Source organism: Micropterus dolomieu, linkage group LG10, assembly GCF_021292245.1.
Source record: "Micropterus dolomieu isolate WLL.071019.BEF.003 ecotype Adirondacks linkage group LG10, ASM2129224v1, whole genome shotgun sequence".
NCBI lineage: Eukaryota > Metazoa > Chordata > Actinopteri > Centrarchiformes > Centrarchidae > Micropterus > Micropterus dolomieu.
The window spans coordinates 5,585,166-5,602,235 of NC_060159.1; the positions used below are offsets into that span (position 1 = coordinate 5,585,166).

Below are 17,070 nucleotides of genomic sequence, written 5' to 3' on the forward strand. Positions count from 1 at the left end.
TGCAGTCAGACACTACGCAGTGAAATGCTCCCGAGTTGGCCTTGACAGCTGAGGACATCCTGTGAGAGGGCTCAAGTCTGCGCTGGCAGCCCGGGACGATCAAGAGTAGAGTCGTACAGGGTGACGTAAGACTTGCCAAGAGTTGTGTGCATTCATCTGTACATGTAAGGGCTCTCATGCTTTCAGAGAGGGAGTTATCTGGCTTCAAGCCAAGTATCCTAATAGGCCTGGGTTTCTTAAAGACGACAGGAATCAACAACAGAGTCTTAAGTTAAGAAACACACAATGCCTTTTTATATGAAGAAGGGTGGGTTTAATTAATTATTAAGAGAAAATAAACCCAATTATCTTTTAAGCGATTACTTATATAGATAGATATTTTTATTTGAAAGGCCTGTTTTGCTAGTGTCTAAATCCAACTGACAAAACAAAACATTAAATCCAACCTACACGCATTTAATTAAAGATATCTGATCACCCATCATTTTATGTCTGGTAGGTAATAAAATTAAGCACGCAGGAAATTAAACATTTTATGTTTCCAGTAAAAGCAGTTAGTTCTCCTATTTATTCTAAACAAAGTAGCTGCCATGAGCAGAGAAATCACCATGGAAGACAACTAAAAAGTACCACAGAAAACACAGCAATGGATTCGTTGATTGACTGCAGAGTGATCTCTGGGAAGTGAAGTCTGAAAATGTCAATCCAGTCTACCATAAGTTCAACCCAATCACTAGTCACATTTCTAGTATAGCTTTCTGGCATTGAAACAGTTGCATCAAAGCAAAAAACACAAACAAAAAACATGTAAACAAAGTAAAGGATGTCACGCTACTCATTTTTGGCAAAGTGAAATAGCTCAGGACTTAGTGTTGTTCTTTGAATTTGGTGCACTGCTAGCTGGAGCTAAAGCACTAGATTGAGAAATAAATAGGTTAACAAACTAACAAGGCTTATACTAGTACAATATGCTTTATTCATGGCCATTTACTCAACTTCTCTCAGTGTGATATTATAACTTGTTGTGCCATAAGAAATATTTAGTGTACACTAGCAGCTGACATAGGCAACTGAAAATAATTGGAACTAAACTATGGCTAGGAGGACTATTGACAATTCTTTAAAACAGAGCCAATATGATTACTTGATTAACTGATTTGTTGAGGGACAAAAAATAATCCAGCAGCTTTGAACGTCACAGTATCTCTGGGTATTGGACTGGTTGGTCACACATAACAAGACAATCAATTCATTAAGAAAATAATAGGTAGATAATCAAAGAATCGTTGTTGAAAATAATCATCAGTTTGCAACCCTACTTTAAAATAAGGGAAGGAAAGAAAATAAGGAGGGCCTACATTCTCTGACAGGAGCTGCTTAGTTATGTTTGGACTTGAGGCCTGTGTTAAAAGCAGTTCCATACATCCTACCCAACACAATTGTGCAGTGCGGACCACAGAGACCATATAGTGGGGACTGAGGAGGTGCCAGCACCCCATCGAGTGCCATTAGTAAATATACCCGCACGCAGAAACCAGGCAGCTAGCTTTGCCAGAACCCTCAGCCTCCACCGCCTGTAGCCCGAGACTGGCCAGGGTCAGAGTCAGCCACTCAGCACTGCTGTGTTCACCAGGACTCCAAAACAAAATTAGCATTAGTGAAACGTTGTACTAAAAACAGAGACCTTTGAAGTACTGTACCTATTCAATATACGCCATACCCTGCTCCAAAAGACGCTGCCAAGGAAATGCAAGCCAAATGTTGCTGTAGTTCAGTAATGTTGACATGTACAGGGGTTTGTGTGTGTGTGTGCGTGTGCGTATGCTATATAGTATTGTCTGTATGCAGGTGTGTCCATAACTTTATCAAACTGGCATGTGGTGTAGTGAACATGTTTTTGATCAATTTTAATCCACATGGAAGACGGGAAACTCGCTGGCTGAGAAACAAAAATATCTGGTTCTTTACTAGCAGGCTAAAAAAGCAAAAGCATAAAACAAAAACAGACATGAAACTTAATGTTACCCAAATTAAACGCAATTAAATCACCACACGACCACTGAAATTCTGCAAAAACAATGTCTGCCAATGTGTAGTACTTCTCTGAGGAAAGGAAGGACCACAATGTTCTGGATAGTGCAAGTTAAGACAAAGATAAAGAGGTAGCCAAGAAGGACATCGAAAGGCAGAGAGCAAAATAGAAAATTCAGAGAAAAAGGAGGGAAAAGACATAATGAGGTAGAGAGGGATGAATAGACAAATCAGAGGGAGGGAGGTATGTTAAATTGCTCTGCTTGGCAGCAGCTCCACAATCAGCCTTATAGTCCAAGTTATGGATGGGCTACGCAAGGGTCTTTGTCAAGTGAAACAAAAGAAATTTATTGGGCTGACGCTCTGCCACAGCCCTACTCCATCTATTTCTCCATCCCTCCATCTGAACCTATCCATCCACCTCTGTATTGTGACCCAAACAACAGGCCCTCCAGGGTGAGTGGCTTGGGCCAAAGCCAAGATTGCCCCCCCCCCCAAAACTCTCTCTGGTTTGTGTCAGTCTAATGGACAGTCTCTTTAACTGTTCCACAGCAAGAAAGCAGATGGAATCCTGGGACAATTTACAGCATAAATGAAAGAAAATGAAGGCGGGAAGAGGGCAGTTAAGTTGAAAACGGGAGTACCAAATGTACTCTCAAAATGTTCTTTTGGCCGATAAGGCCAAAACATGCCTTACATATGCACATTTTTCCAATTTATCTCTTATTGAATTAAGGATTCAGACTCCTGGACGCCTTTCAGGAGAGTATAAAAGGAGAGAGAGAGAGAGAGAGAGAGAGAGAGAGAGAGAGAGAGAGAGAGAGAGAGAGAGAGGTGTCTGCCGAAGTACTAAATCTGTGCAATTTTCTCTTGAACAGTCATTATATAATGACGACGGTGGTGGTGGAGACCCCATTTAATCTCCATGCTTCATGATACAATGACCAGCTAACAAAGCTGAGCTCATATTGTACATCATCTATACAGCAGCTGATACAGCCCCAGACACAGGGAGGTGGACAGAGGGCCGCCCAAGCCATGTGTTCATCAAATCATGAGGGGCAGATTTAGTGATTTGGGGGCTTTAAGCAAACCCTGGCATGGGGCCTCGTATCTTTTCATCCTTTCTAGAATTGAGAATACTGGTCTTGGCAATGGTAGAAAAAGTACACAGATAAGTGAAACTATTACTACCACACTGTGAAATGAAAGTCCTGCATTTAAACTATACCGTACTGTATTTTAACTACTACATACACTGCTAGGAAAGTTTGATCTATAGTAACGCATCATATTCTAATTGTTGAACATTTGTATTTAAAATCTGAATCTAGAAAGTACAACACACACAATGTTTCCCTCTGAAATTGAAAAGACTGAATCCATCCTAGTAGAAGTGGAGCTGCATAACATATAAGTGAAGTACAAGTACCTCATAACTGTAATTAAGTATAATGCATGTACTTTACTTGAATAGTTATGCTATTGCGTATTTATACACATTTGCAGATGAATATTTTAGATAAAAATATATCAGCTTAGTTGATTAATTTTAGTTTAAACTATAATACAGTTCATAATAGTAATCATAATAGTAAAATTAACATTAAAATATAAAATCAAATCAAAAATCTATCGCTGTTATGGGCCCCTTTTAGTTGGGGAGCCCAGGGAGTTGCCTACCTTGCCTAATGGTAAAGTCCACCCCTGAAAATTCTGGAGAAGTAGCATAGGAAGCACAAGAAAAAGCAAATTTTCACAGCAAAACACTTGTTGAATGTACCAGTGTTCTTGCAGTGATGAAAGAAGCCGGATTAGGAAAAAGGTTGCTCTGTAGGGGTTTGGATAAGCCAGTTCTCCATCTGTGATCATCAAGGTCCAGTTTTCCATCTACACTGCCTCTCAGCTCTGCCGCGAGGCACATTCTCAGGTCTAATGGGTCTCTACAGTATCAGGAAATTGAACTAAGGGACCCAGAGCAAAAGGGTTGAGTCACACAATACAGACATTGTGTGGGGAGATTGAGTAATGACAAAAGTTTTATAGAGAAGGTCAGGTCGGGAGGTGACATTTTCAGAACAGAAAGACTTTCAGAAGGATACAAAAGGTCAAAATATATTTTCTGCAGTTTTCCACAACACTATGTCATAGCGCCTCTGGGCCCAATAAGTTGAAATGGCACAGGGGACTGTCTGATCTTTTATTTCTTTCCTTCATTATTTGCCAATATGGGTGGTAACACAGGATGATATACAGATTAGTCACACACACTTTTTCTTTCCTTCACCTGTGTCGGTTTAATATCTTGGTGACTTGCCATGAGGCGAACTGCATCCACTAAGCGGGCGGACTGGCACAGTCAGGGGCTTGTCAGAAATGATTAAGCGCCGTGGTATTAGGGGAATTCAGTCCATCAGCTTAAAGAAGGTCAATGGTGCACGGTGTGAGGTGCAGCTGTGTGACTTTACCAAGTTCCCCCTCCTTTATGGGATGATAGGCTGACTAACTTGATGTATTTTCAAGCATTAAAAAGTTCTCTTTTTAAAAACACACTGCATGCATGTGTTTGTCAACAGTTGTCATTCAATCAGTAGATCAATTGAGTACAAGCCGTCAGTGTGCTGTAGTGCAGAGCACACTGCATTGGAAACAAAGAAAAGTAATGCCAGCCCTTACCACACCACTCATAATGTAACCCCACACAACTGCCAACTGTTCCATATATTAGTTTATTTTTAGAAATCACTAGAAATCAGCCATCATGCAATGTGCACCCCCATGGTGCAATTTGATTTACAATTAATGAGGGTTGATTGAAGAACATACTTCCACAATCCACACTCCTTGGAGTGGTGCCCCAAGGTGAATTTAACACAAGTTGAATTAAATTATTAATTATTAACAGTAATAATATTGTTATATTATTTACACATTATTTCAATTTAAACCATAACTCCCTACAGTGTTGTGCCCACCGTTTTCCCATGTGATAAACTGCATAAAAAAAAACTCATCAGGAAATTACTTCCTTCAACAAAAGAAACAACGTAATAGGATCTGCAAAAGATCTATTTAAATGTTTAACTTTTTTTTAAGGAAAAAGGATCATCTAAGTAAAGTGACTGAGACAACCTCTGCTGGAAATCAGAGGCTAAGCGATGAGAGCCCATGAGACTGGCGAGTTACATATTCCACATGTCCAGCTTTACTAAACATTGGCTTGCACCGGTTTCCATGCAGACGAGCTCTTTCAACTATTCAACACGTAGGCTGAAAGAGAGCAATACCTCAGAGCACCTTTACTACATGCTCTCTGGATTGTGAGAAACAGGAAGGTGGTGGGAGTCAAAGTGAGACAAAAAAGGGACAGAAAAACAGAACAGAGCTTGCAGAGATGGGAATGATTCAACAGTACGCAAACAATAAAGTTCTCTGTTCCATTGTGCTTTCATTATGCATGACACACTCACATCTAGGATTCTCAGTCATCCAGGTCATAGTTATCCAACGAAGGTTGAGGTCAAGGGCAACCGGACTTGGTCGAAGATACTAGAACTGAAGAAGTCCCTTGGATGAGGGACGAAACGTCTTCTAGTATCTTCAACCAAGTCCAGTCGCCCTTGACCTCAACCTTCGTTGGACTCACAATTAATGACAACTGATTCTTTCCCCCTCCATTATGTTGGTTTTTGTGGTAACCTTCTGCGTCTAGCTTTTGTTTTTGTCCATTTGCTAATCCAAGATGAAGGTGACACTGTCCATCTACACTGCCCAGAAGAACTACAGTCTGTCAATTCATTAACTATCCAACCCTTTCGCTCAGATCCCTCACTGTCAATGCCAAACATGAATGACAAAGATATTACATCAGGCTAAAATGGTTAGAGGAAGTGATAAACATTATGCCCTATGAAAGTAGATTGGGTGGCTTGTCTAAGTAATTGAATAGCTTTAACTTTGTCTTACACTGGCACCTTATGCACGTGCCTTGCGAGTTGGCAATGTAACCCTGTAAAGGTACAATGCAGAATGTAGCTTTGAACCGTTTTTCCTAATGCTTTAATATTAAAAAAAGTTAAATATGCTCTTGTGAACATTTACATGTATTAATATAGTTATACACTCACCAGCACAACTTTATTATTAGGTACACCTGTTCAAATTTTCTTGGCACATTTTTGGCCCCTTAGTTCCAATCCAGCATGGTTTCAACGCGACAGCCTACCTGAGTCTTGTTGCTGACCATGCCCATCCCTTTATGTTCAGTGTACCCATTTTCTAATGGCTACTTCCAGCAGGATAATGCACCATGTCACACAGCTCAAACCATTTCTAAAAAAAGACTTTGCTAGCATGACAATGTTACATGCTGATTCTGCAGGCATAATGTTGCATGCACGTTAACATTTCCTAATTCCCATTTGACACAAAGTACCGCTGAGGCTGATGGGAATGACATTAATTCCACAGGTATTTGGTCATAATATTTGGTCATTTTGCCAGCAGCCATACCTATGTAAACCCTGCTACTGCTGACTGACCAAAGCTAAGGAGGTTTGGGCTTCGCCAGTACCTGGATGGGAAACCTCCTGGGTGGTGTTGGTGGGCCAGTAGGGGGCAGTCTTCACTCTGGTCCTACTAATAAGATCCTAGTGCAGTGATGGGGACACTGCGCTGTAGGAGCTGCCATCCTTCGGGTTAGACGTTAAACCGAGGTCCTGACTCATTGTGGTCATTAAAGATCCCATGGCACTTGTCCCATGGCACTTGTTCAAAAGAGTAGGATGTTCCCCTGTGCGATGGCAAAATTCCCAACCTGGCTTTCACCATCTGACCATCTAATCATTCCCCATAGTAATTGTGGTGCACTTTGGAATTTCAAAGGGAATGCCCCTTTAAGTAGTAATAAGTAAAGTACCGCACTACCCCGACTTCGTGACCCATGATGGCTGTCGGGGTATCAACAGTTAGTGAAAGCTGTAGTTTATACTGTTTATTAGCACGTCTGTGTACTTGTGACTCATATAAATGTTCGTAGACAAAGTGCTGTCCAACAGCGGTCTGTGGCCGTGTTGCTACAGTGTTTAGTGTGAGTAAATACCGCACAATGCGTTTTTTATTAATCAACCAGTATCAATAGCTAACCTTGCTAGTTGTAAACAAACAGCTGGCCGAGCGAGGTTTTCCGACTTGTTAACTGGAATGCCGTCAACTCGGGTGTGATGTCATTCCCAGCTCTGACATCCGACTTCCGAGGTAAATGGAACGCAGCATTGGCTCAATGTTTCCCTCCCTCTCTGCCTCAAGCTGATGTGTGGTGAGCGTTCTGGCGCTAAATGGCTGCTGTGCATCACCCAGGTGGGTGCTACACATTGGCGGTGGTTGAGGCAAGTCCCCCCCACTTCACTGTGAAGCGCTTTGAATATAAAGCAAAGTATTGAAAACTCTAGATGAAAACTCAAAGGATCACCAAATGTTTTACAATTTATCCCAAGGGGAAAATCTGTCCCAAAGTTCACGGCAGTCTATCCAGTAATTGTCAAGACATTTTATTCAAAATCACAAATGTCAATCCCACTGCGGCACTGGAGTAAAGGTCAGCAGAGTCATCAAGATAAATAGTCTAGGAGTCAGAAACAGGATAAGTAAGCGGATCACCAAAGCTATTAGAATTAAACTGGACAAAAACTATTTCACCACCCAATCGACCAACATCGCCATCCCCAGAGCAATGCCACTAGCAGGCTAAACACAAAGACCAACAGGAAAACAACAAGAAACTACTTTTTAGTTTGACTTTAATTTGCTGTGATACAATGTTAAATAAAACTGCACATGCTGCTATTGTATGGATTGCTGCGATTCCTGGTATAGTAATCATTACAAACATACAATGTGGTCACCATCAAACTTACAATATGTCCAAAAATATAACACCATAGTCACGATAAAGTCGCTGAAAGGTGCGGTGGATAAAACAACAACAACAAAAAAAAAAAACTAAACTGAATTGCACCCGATGAAGGTCTGAGGAGCGAAACAACTTTTGAACATGATCAGATGAGTCAATGTGATGTGGCCATAATTACTACCTCCTTGTAGCATTCCTACTAATAATGAACGATAAAAGGTTCTTCCTAATCCCTCCCTGTTTCAATGTGCATACCAGGTGCACAGTACACCTACAGCCGCATAAATACCCAAAGTATGCCACTTGACTCTCTGCACACAGCGCATAGTGTGCTTGAGTGCTGTTTGCTCTCTGAGCCTTCATTCACTAAATTAGCACCCTAGTACAGGGTGTGAACTCCCTACCTCGTGATGGCAACATCAGCCCTCTACAGTATGTTGCCACAACAAGCTGTCCATTTATTAAAACTTTAAGCTCAGTTTTGCGTACAGACCTCAGTGAGGAAGAATGGTTGGTCCAGGGGAAACTGAGCCCCTGACTGGAAGGCAAATGAGCCAAATATGATTCGACAAGGCCTAGAGCTCCAGGGTCAGGCCGCAGCAAGGAACATGTACCCCTGGGAGGGAAGGCCTCGTTGCTCCCTCAGCCAGTCAACATTCACCGGTTTGTGCAACAAATCCTAATGAGGCTGTTCTCTGTGGGGGGACCCATGGCCCTGTCTGTGGGGATTTGTGTGAAAAGCTAAACAACCAAGGAAAAACGCAGTGAAGCAACCCACTCGCCTAAACCCTCACTCTCTGTATCGCACACACACACAAACAAAGACTGATGAGGTGAGGGAAGCCAAATGGTGTTCTGCAGGCCAAGGCATGGCAAGGGATTAAAAACGTGTGACCCGGAAAATCAAGGCATACAATATGAACCAGAATATACTGTATAAGCTGATATGCGAGTGAAGGCCCGTGACAAAATATCTATTTGGTTAAGCTACTGGCAGCAGGTTAGGAAAGCACAAGTCCTAGACCTAAAAATCATAAACTCAGGTATGCTGCAATTTGGACAGCTGGTTTATGTGCAGTTCAAATCACTATTTAATTTTATTGCTGCAACAACAAATAGGCTAAGCACTGCAATGCAGAAAGGAAGAACAGCAGTTTAAGAGTAGGGAACATTCAAAAACTAATCAGAGTTGTGGAAAAATATTCATTCTGACAAAAATATTGTACACAAATCTCAAAACCAAATATGGAGAAGTTTCCATCTGTGGTTGATATTCCTACAAACTCAATACAGACCAACAGAACTTACAGAGCAGGGCAAATGTTCAAAACCATACCATGTTTCTGATCTGTCGTTGAGGTCAGTTCACCTGAAGCTCATGAACTCATTTTCCCTTTGTGCGCCTCTTCCTTTTCCTCTGTGGAAAGCTGGGAGGGTAGCAAAGCTCGGTATAAAAGTCAGATTGATATATATGACAATGATACACTCTGACAACTCTATTGACCACAGTCCACTCTTTTTCAGAGGGGATGGAATAAAATAGTGGCACTAATTCACAACACCTGTTCCTTTTCAGCATCTGTCAGTATAACAAATATAAAAACAGTGACAGCTGTGGTGCAGGCAGCGATATGGCACGGCTCTAGGCCCACGTGATGCAAAATACTCAGAGGTTATTTCTCAGAGCACTTCTTCCTTCACAGGGCCCTCTCCAGGTCAAATAGCTGAAAGCAGAGTGTAGTGGCCTGAGCCTGTAATATTTCACATACGCTTGTTATGGAGCCGCAGGCGGCATCGATTTCTTTTATCTAATGCCCGGGAACCAAAAGGGAAAAGGGCCTATCGGGCAGCCTGCTTTCAATTATGAGGTATATAAAACACTGAGATAGGTGTTGATGTGATGGATGGTCTGCAAGATGACATAATAGGTCCATCCATGCCTCTGTCGGCTGAAGCTCAAGTTTGCCAGCTGCGATCATCCACATGCTCAGCTACAAGTCCAGCTAGAACCAAAGTAGGCATGTAATCAACAAGTTATTAGGAGGATCCCAGTTGAGCATTAAGTATTAGCCTGTACACTTCTTCACTTTAAAATGTTCTGTCAAAGAGATCATCAAAATATCTCAGGAATATCTCAAGTCATGCAAGCAGCTCTGTACTCTGTACTTAACAGCGGTGCCGTCTCTGTTTAACATGTAAGCATGTTAACATTTGCCGAGTGGCACTTAACACAAAGTACAGCTGAGGCTGATGGGAAAGAAAGTCAGTTTAGCAGATATTTGGTCATAAACCAAAGTATCTGACAAATTTGACCTGATGATGATGGCGATAGATCAGTCCGGATAAAGAGGCACGTGAACTGAAAAACAGACCAACCAACAGACCGACAATGCCATCTCGAGAGCCATGATGCTTGCATGACTGAAAAATGTGTTTTAATGGATAATTGAGGACTGGAAAGGAGAAAAAAAAGGACTAAAGAAAAAGGACGGCTCTTTTTCTGTTCAGAGTTCAATTGTTCTTATAAGGGGGGATACAATATGTTTGGTATGGCAGCTGGGGCCTGCATGCTGAATTTCCTCTAAACTACACTGTACGCATGTGAGCGAATGTGTACTGGATGAAGTAAGTAGATAAATCTAACATTAGTAGTCAGGAGTTCAAACAATTTTAGAAAGTTATCTAGTGATTGAGATACAAAAACCATCCATTTATAGCTGCGACGGACTAAAACATTCTTCTCTTCCTGGCCATGACACAAGGTGCAGCTATTTATAAAATGGGCCTTCCAAGACTACTCTCTTCCCTTCTTTTTTTAATTAAGTTTAGAGGCCATTAATCTGGATGTATTATATTGTAACTTAAGTCATTTGCAGGTCAAATGCTGTGCAAAGTCAGGTGCTGTTTCACAAGCTTTACAAGCTGAATGCGAGTTCAGCTTGTTCAATGTTTCTTGGTACTAAGAAACTATGCTTTCTTCATCTAATCGTACATGAGGTTGAGATTGAAAGAGTTCCGGATTCAGACCTCTGTTCTTCTAACTCTTCTCTAGCCTTTGACTAATTAATGATTGTTAAAAGAGGGATGCAGCATTAATTGTGAAGCTGCCTGATTCAGGGAAACTCTCAACCAGTGTATTTCAGTACAATATTTTGTCAAACTAGTTTAGTTTGGCAGTTTAAATACCGGACAAGTTTAAATGTCATCATTAAATATTCCATCTTAATTTATCAGCCAACCAAAGCCTGTACACAATATTGAGAAAATTAATTTAAACTAACGATGCAAATGTTATTTTTTACAAAACCCTGTACTCTAACTGCTCAGCACCAAACAGCAGACAGCTGGTGAACATAGTGGAGCATTTCATAAGTAAAGAAAATGGATATTTCCCCCAGGACTTGGTTGTATATTATGTATATGTTAGGTTCGGCAGGTGGCCAGAAATTTAAATAAACAATGGTTTGCTAACAAATTCAACTTAAAATGTGATGATAAAATATGCCAATGCTGAGGTCACAAGGTGTTTCTGCTCCCTCCCAAGTTATTTGCAGGTTTAAAATCTGGACAGCCAATTCTGAAGGATCTTCTCACAGACTAGTTAGACTGTTCTCCCATGGAAAGACTTAAACTTTGAAATTTCTCAGAGTCCCAGGTTGGATTTCAGCCCCACTGAAAGCAATATATTTATCTCAGGCTGATCTAAATCCATGTCCCTGACAGGCCTGATAGTAAAAGGCTTTGTCTCCTCAGAGCTGGGAGAACATCTCCCTCTCAGAAATCTTCAGTGGATCCGGCCAGCCGGCCTGTCAGCACCAAAAGATACAAATCCATACTGTGCAGCAGTTTGAAGTCTGTACAAAGACAGACAGAGATTAGGCATGCTGGTGCCACGGGCGTCCACAAGATCCACCAGTGTCTCCATCCTTCAGCTCAACATCAAAGAATGCAGTGCAACAGTTTGAATTATAGATCATGCCTCTGGAGGAAACCAGCTCCTGACCCGATTACCCCCTTTGGCCCCTTTGCTTTTGAAAAAGCAGGGGATACAGATCATAGTGAGGCTATATAAATTACATCCTAACAACTGCACATCAGCAACAGGACAAAAGGTCAGCAGGTCATTTGATGGCTCAATCCCTCAACTACAACTTCAATTTGAAGCCTTCCCACCTACCTAGTAAATTAAAATTAAAAGTCACATGACTTTTTACAATAAGGTTACACTCTTTTCATTTTCCTCCATCAGGTCGTTGATATAATATCTGATGTCCTGTGAGCAGCCTACAGGTGCAGATAGGTTAAGCTTTTCAGACAGGTCTAACATTTATTGCCTCTTTTACCAACTGTTCGTGGATTACCTCACTTTCCTTTACTGCCATTGCTCTGGGAATATTTTCCTCATGCCAACGGTTACAATCATGAAAGATCACAGCGTTTTATCAGCACATAGACAAAAGACGATTCAGACCAGGCTATTAGCGCAGATGACACATGGGAGTCATTCTCAGGAGATGAACACCGGTGTCGTCAGCAGAAGGTAATGGTGGTAAATAGAGCAAATGAAAACAAAGAAACAATACTAAGACAACAGATGTTGATGGCCGATAAAAAAAAAATTGGTTTACTGTTGCATGAAAAATCCAAAGACAAAAGGACAGCTTTTTCTAAACAGAATGTATTCTACTGACAGTCGCAGACAAATCAGGGCTAGAAGAGCAATCATAAATGATTGAATGAAATCCAGAAAACTCTGGTTTTGCTTTCAGTGTACTTTTAGCTGAATGGTATCACAAAGATAGCATAAAGACCAATTTAGAAACAGAAAGGCTCGCTTAAAACAAGACAACGCTGTGGAAAAACTTGCCCAGATGGAGACACGCCAAAAATGAGATGGCAAGCAGCTGTCAAAGCCAGCTGTCTGGGCCAGTTGTTCATAAGGGCTGGCAGGCCAGGGTGGAAGGATCCAGGATTTGGGGGGGGGGGTATCGATATAACAAGCAGACAGAAATGGTGACCGTTGACAGGGAGGGAGGAAAGTGAAAAGATAACGGAGTTCAAAGTAAATGAATGTGTTCACCATGGCACACTTAAAGAAGCAGATTTTGGAGTGGGACCCATTTATCTGTAGAAATCAGTAGGCCAGGCTTGGCTCTGCTCTTGATTGCAGTTTCTCTTTAAATTGCAGAAATCAAACAGATAAATGCTCTGAGAACAGGCTCCAGTTCCTTATGCGTTTTTTTTTTTCTTTTTAAAAAAAAAAAAAAGGAACAAATCACAAATAGTCCATTTTTACAGAAATAACTGAACCATTTTCTTGAACAGCATTGGGGTTTCACTACTACAGTTTGCTAAACAAACCATTGATATAAATGTCATAACACTTCCCTGAAGGATAAAAGACTGAACAAGTCCATTCAACGGGAGGTTTCAGCCCCAAAACATCATCTGTTTGTACTCAGTTCATTTAACACATAATGGGCTTCTGCACATTTTCTGAGGCAACAACTGAGCTATTTTAGAGAAAAGTACCATGAGGCAGACATGGTGCTGTAACTGCAGCATAAAAGCACACACACAAAAAACAACAACAATATAACAAATGTTCAATAAATATTCAAAAAATGTTTGATTTTATTCACTTAAATCATACACGAATTAGGACTTAATTTTTTTATTGTTTTGTTATTTTATTTTTAAGTGTTATTTTGTTGAGGGAAAAGGACTGAAAAAAGCTTTGACTTAATTTTACTCATGCATATTTGTTGACAAAGATTTTATCATAATTGTTTTTGAATGTTCTACCTCAGCTTTGTGAAGTGATCCACTGTTTGGCATCAAGTGTTGACCATAAAGAAGAGTTTAAACCACAATTAACCAGCAGGTTTCTTCAACTTTCTCTCAGGAGTAAAAATCAGCCTTTAAACTTGAAAGAAATAAAAATTTGATACTTATTGTGATAATTATTGATATCAAAAGATATGAAACATTTTATTGTGATAACACTTTTGGCCGTATCGTCCAGCCCTAATAATTTCTGATGGTATATTGGTGCCACCCCATAATGGGTGGTGCCTTATAATCCCAGCTACTTTTCTTTTCTGTGTTCACAAAATGGAAAGGACTCATAGCTATCATTACTATTAGTATGACGTTTAAAACGTAACAATGCCATGCACAACGGCGTTTAGATAGCTTATATGGGCATCACATATATTAAATCAAATGCATAAAAAACACATTCACATGCATATTTGCCTTTAAGATTATGTGTAACTTTTGTTAAGTCCACATGCTTTCTACACACAAAACATGAAATCACAACAGGATGTCCCACAGGAAAGTGTCTGTACAGCATGGACTACTGGGCTGATGTTGGGGAATAGCAAGCATACTACTTCCCCCTAGTGGTCCTTTCTGAATTATACATGACTAACGGAGAGAGAGGAAAGCCCATCTTCAGGGAGGACAGTACATATGCATGGGATGATGAAAAAAAAAACAAATACTAAAAACTTTGACTAAACACATCTCTCAGCCATAAAACAGTTTAGAGGATTGGGGTATGGGTTTGAAAGATGTTGAACATGTTCCAGATACTTACTGTAAATTCTTCGGAAGAGCTTTGTGTTCGTGTTTCCTTGTTCCTGGCAGCGATACGATGATCTCACCTGGCAGCCTCCAGGAAACTCTGATAAGACAAAAGCATTGACAAATCACTGCAAAACACTGAGCAAAATTTCCTTGCACGTGAGTCTATCTAGGCTTGGGCTGGAGTCACACTAGCATTTTTACCGATGAAACTGGGAAGGATACAGGACAATATTTCCCTTTACTTTCATACTGATCTGTCTGGAAAATGTAAAATTAGCAAAACCCCATCAATGCCAATGCTTACTGATATCCTGTGTGATAAGATAATGCTATCTGGCAAATATAAGGCCAAACACGAGGAGATATAGTAACGATAATGTTGGCTGACAAAAGACTTGCAAAGTCTAACATAATTTAAAGAACAGTCTCTGAAGCTCAACATAGACGGAAGGCTTCTCTCTGGCCCGAAGTCTCTGAAAAGCAAATAAACAGCAAGCATCTTGTGGGTTAAGCGAGACTGTGGGGGTGAATGGCGTTCTCGCTGTGGTTCGGACAAGACACTCCTAACCTGAGGACAGTCCCCAACAGTTTCAGCATTATTGCCGCATATTCTCCCTCAGGCCAAACCACTGACCCCATGCTCTTCCCCTTTCACTTTCCACTGTTTCTAAAAAGTAATCTGGCTCGAGAGCTGCTGGTCACGTTCATATGACGTTGAGAAGCTATAAGAAGAGGATTAGTTTGCTAATGCTCGTGAGAGAGAAACACTTTCACAACAACCTACTGACGCGCCGCTTAGTAGCCAGTCCAAACGCACTCAGTTTAAAAGACGTATATACTTTTTCTATAAATAAGCATTTGCTCCTGCTTTAAGTAAAATCTGGAAGTGACCTCGACTGTCTACTTCAGTTAACCTTGATTTGGGATAGGGATTTGTTTGGTGGCACGTTAAAAAGTGAAAGTTAAAGGTTCATTTTCACTTGATAAAAAGGTAATGGAACTTTGATATCAGATTCTAAGCGGTCAGTGTTTTGACCATAAATACTGACTTCACTATTTGCAGTGTCTCTAGAAGCCTTGGAATACCTGATTGTTATATACTGGATCTACTGGAAACCCACAACAGAACATTTGGCACCATAGCTATTTTCTTCTAGAGACAGATAAGACAATAAGAAATCACACTTAAAAAGTATTGGACCAATTAGACTGTTATAGATTGAGAAGCTAAGAAGTTACATCTTCTGAATCACACAGATAATTGCAGTAAGTCAGACAGAGCTGATTAACCCTGGAACTGGACTTCCCTTCCCTGCAAACACAACTCCCACAAGCAGGTGTTCAAATAAAGGAGTTGAGCAACTTCTCTTCAAAACGGCGAGCTGGACCAAGGTCTATTTTTCTATCAGCTAACATTTTTTTTGGCCACAGCAGGAGGGCAGAACACAGGGATGTTTTGCACAATAATAGTTTTGACATTCCTGACTGGAAAGTAGAATACTGGCCTTAAGATGCTATTTTAGCAAACGAATGATGCGCGAATGATACACAAACTTGAATGTTAGTTACACTTTTAATTCCCGCAGGTTAACGCAGCAACAGCTAAAAGTAACCACACGCTCGCACGTGTATTAAATTCAAAGGGTTGCTTTTTAATGTTAGTTGTCGGCTGGAACACGCTCCTGTGTCACGTTAACATTTCAGCTTCGGCCTTAACGTTAAGACAAATCACAGTAGACCTTTTCAGCCAAGCTAGCGTCAACCAGGGCTTCATTCTGCGGACCTGAAGCACCTCGCATTCAGACACGCCGTCTCATCCTCACCGAGTGGTCCAAACTCTGGACATTAAGCTTCATTTTGCCACCAAAACAATCCAGCGCTGGTGTGTGCTCTCACCAAGCTAGCTAAGTTCACGTTAGCTAGACTGGCGCTGCTAGCCACTACCAGCTAACCTCGCTGACCAAAACAGCTGGGGCTAAACAACGGCGACTTCTCTGTGGTTTCTCCCACAAGCTGCATACTCACATGGGCACCCACTGGGTATGAAAGCAAAAAAAAAAACAGGCTGAGCACTGATAGGCGATAAGAAAAGTATTCCAGGTCCTCTACTTTAGTTTTTTTTGCCGGATGCTGATGTATCCACTATCCAGGCATCAAACCATGTTGAGTGGGCAGCTGCGCACTGAGTTCTTGTTTGCACTCGAAAACCATTGGGGAAAATATAGGGAACTTCAAAGGGCACTAGGAGGAAACAATGCACCTTAGACTAAAGTATTTTTATATTAGTAGTTTTTCTCGTAATTGTAAGCCTGTCTTCTGTAGTCTTGTTCTATAAAGGGGCCTGTACACATCTGTAAAAAAAAAAAAAAGTATACATAAAAATAAATAAGGACAAAGGGATAACTTTACATCTGAGGTTAGATGTGAAAATGCAAAATAGCCTTGATTAGTCATAACAAATTCAAACGCTTATGAAAGAAAATCCATATTCCTAAATGTGAATGAAATGACACTCTTAATGTCACATTTTTAAA

General features: G+C 40.8%; 1 protein-coding gene across 4 annotated transcripts in view; it reads right to left on the minus strand.

Annotated features, from left to right (window-relative positions):
- disp1 (dispatched homolog 1 (Drosophila)) overlaps window positions 1–16,704 on the minus strand; it is a 90,575-nt gene extending 73,871 nt beyond the window's left edge. For 2 of the 4 annotated variants that reach the window (XM_046060206.1, XM_046060203.1), the window contains exons 1-2: window positions 16,562–16,704; window positions 14,547–14,633 (exon numbers count right to left, since the gene is read on the minus strand). The gene's annotated coding sequence lies outside the window, so the exon portion shown is untranslated. Of the gene's footprint in view, window positions 1–14,546; window positions 14,634–16,359; window positions 16,511–16,561 lie in introns of those variants that run through there. The other 2 variants (XM_046060208.1, XM_046060204.1) reach the window with 1 other exon arrangement.
- Between the last annotated feature and the right edge of the window lie 366 nt (window positions 16,705–17,070).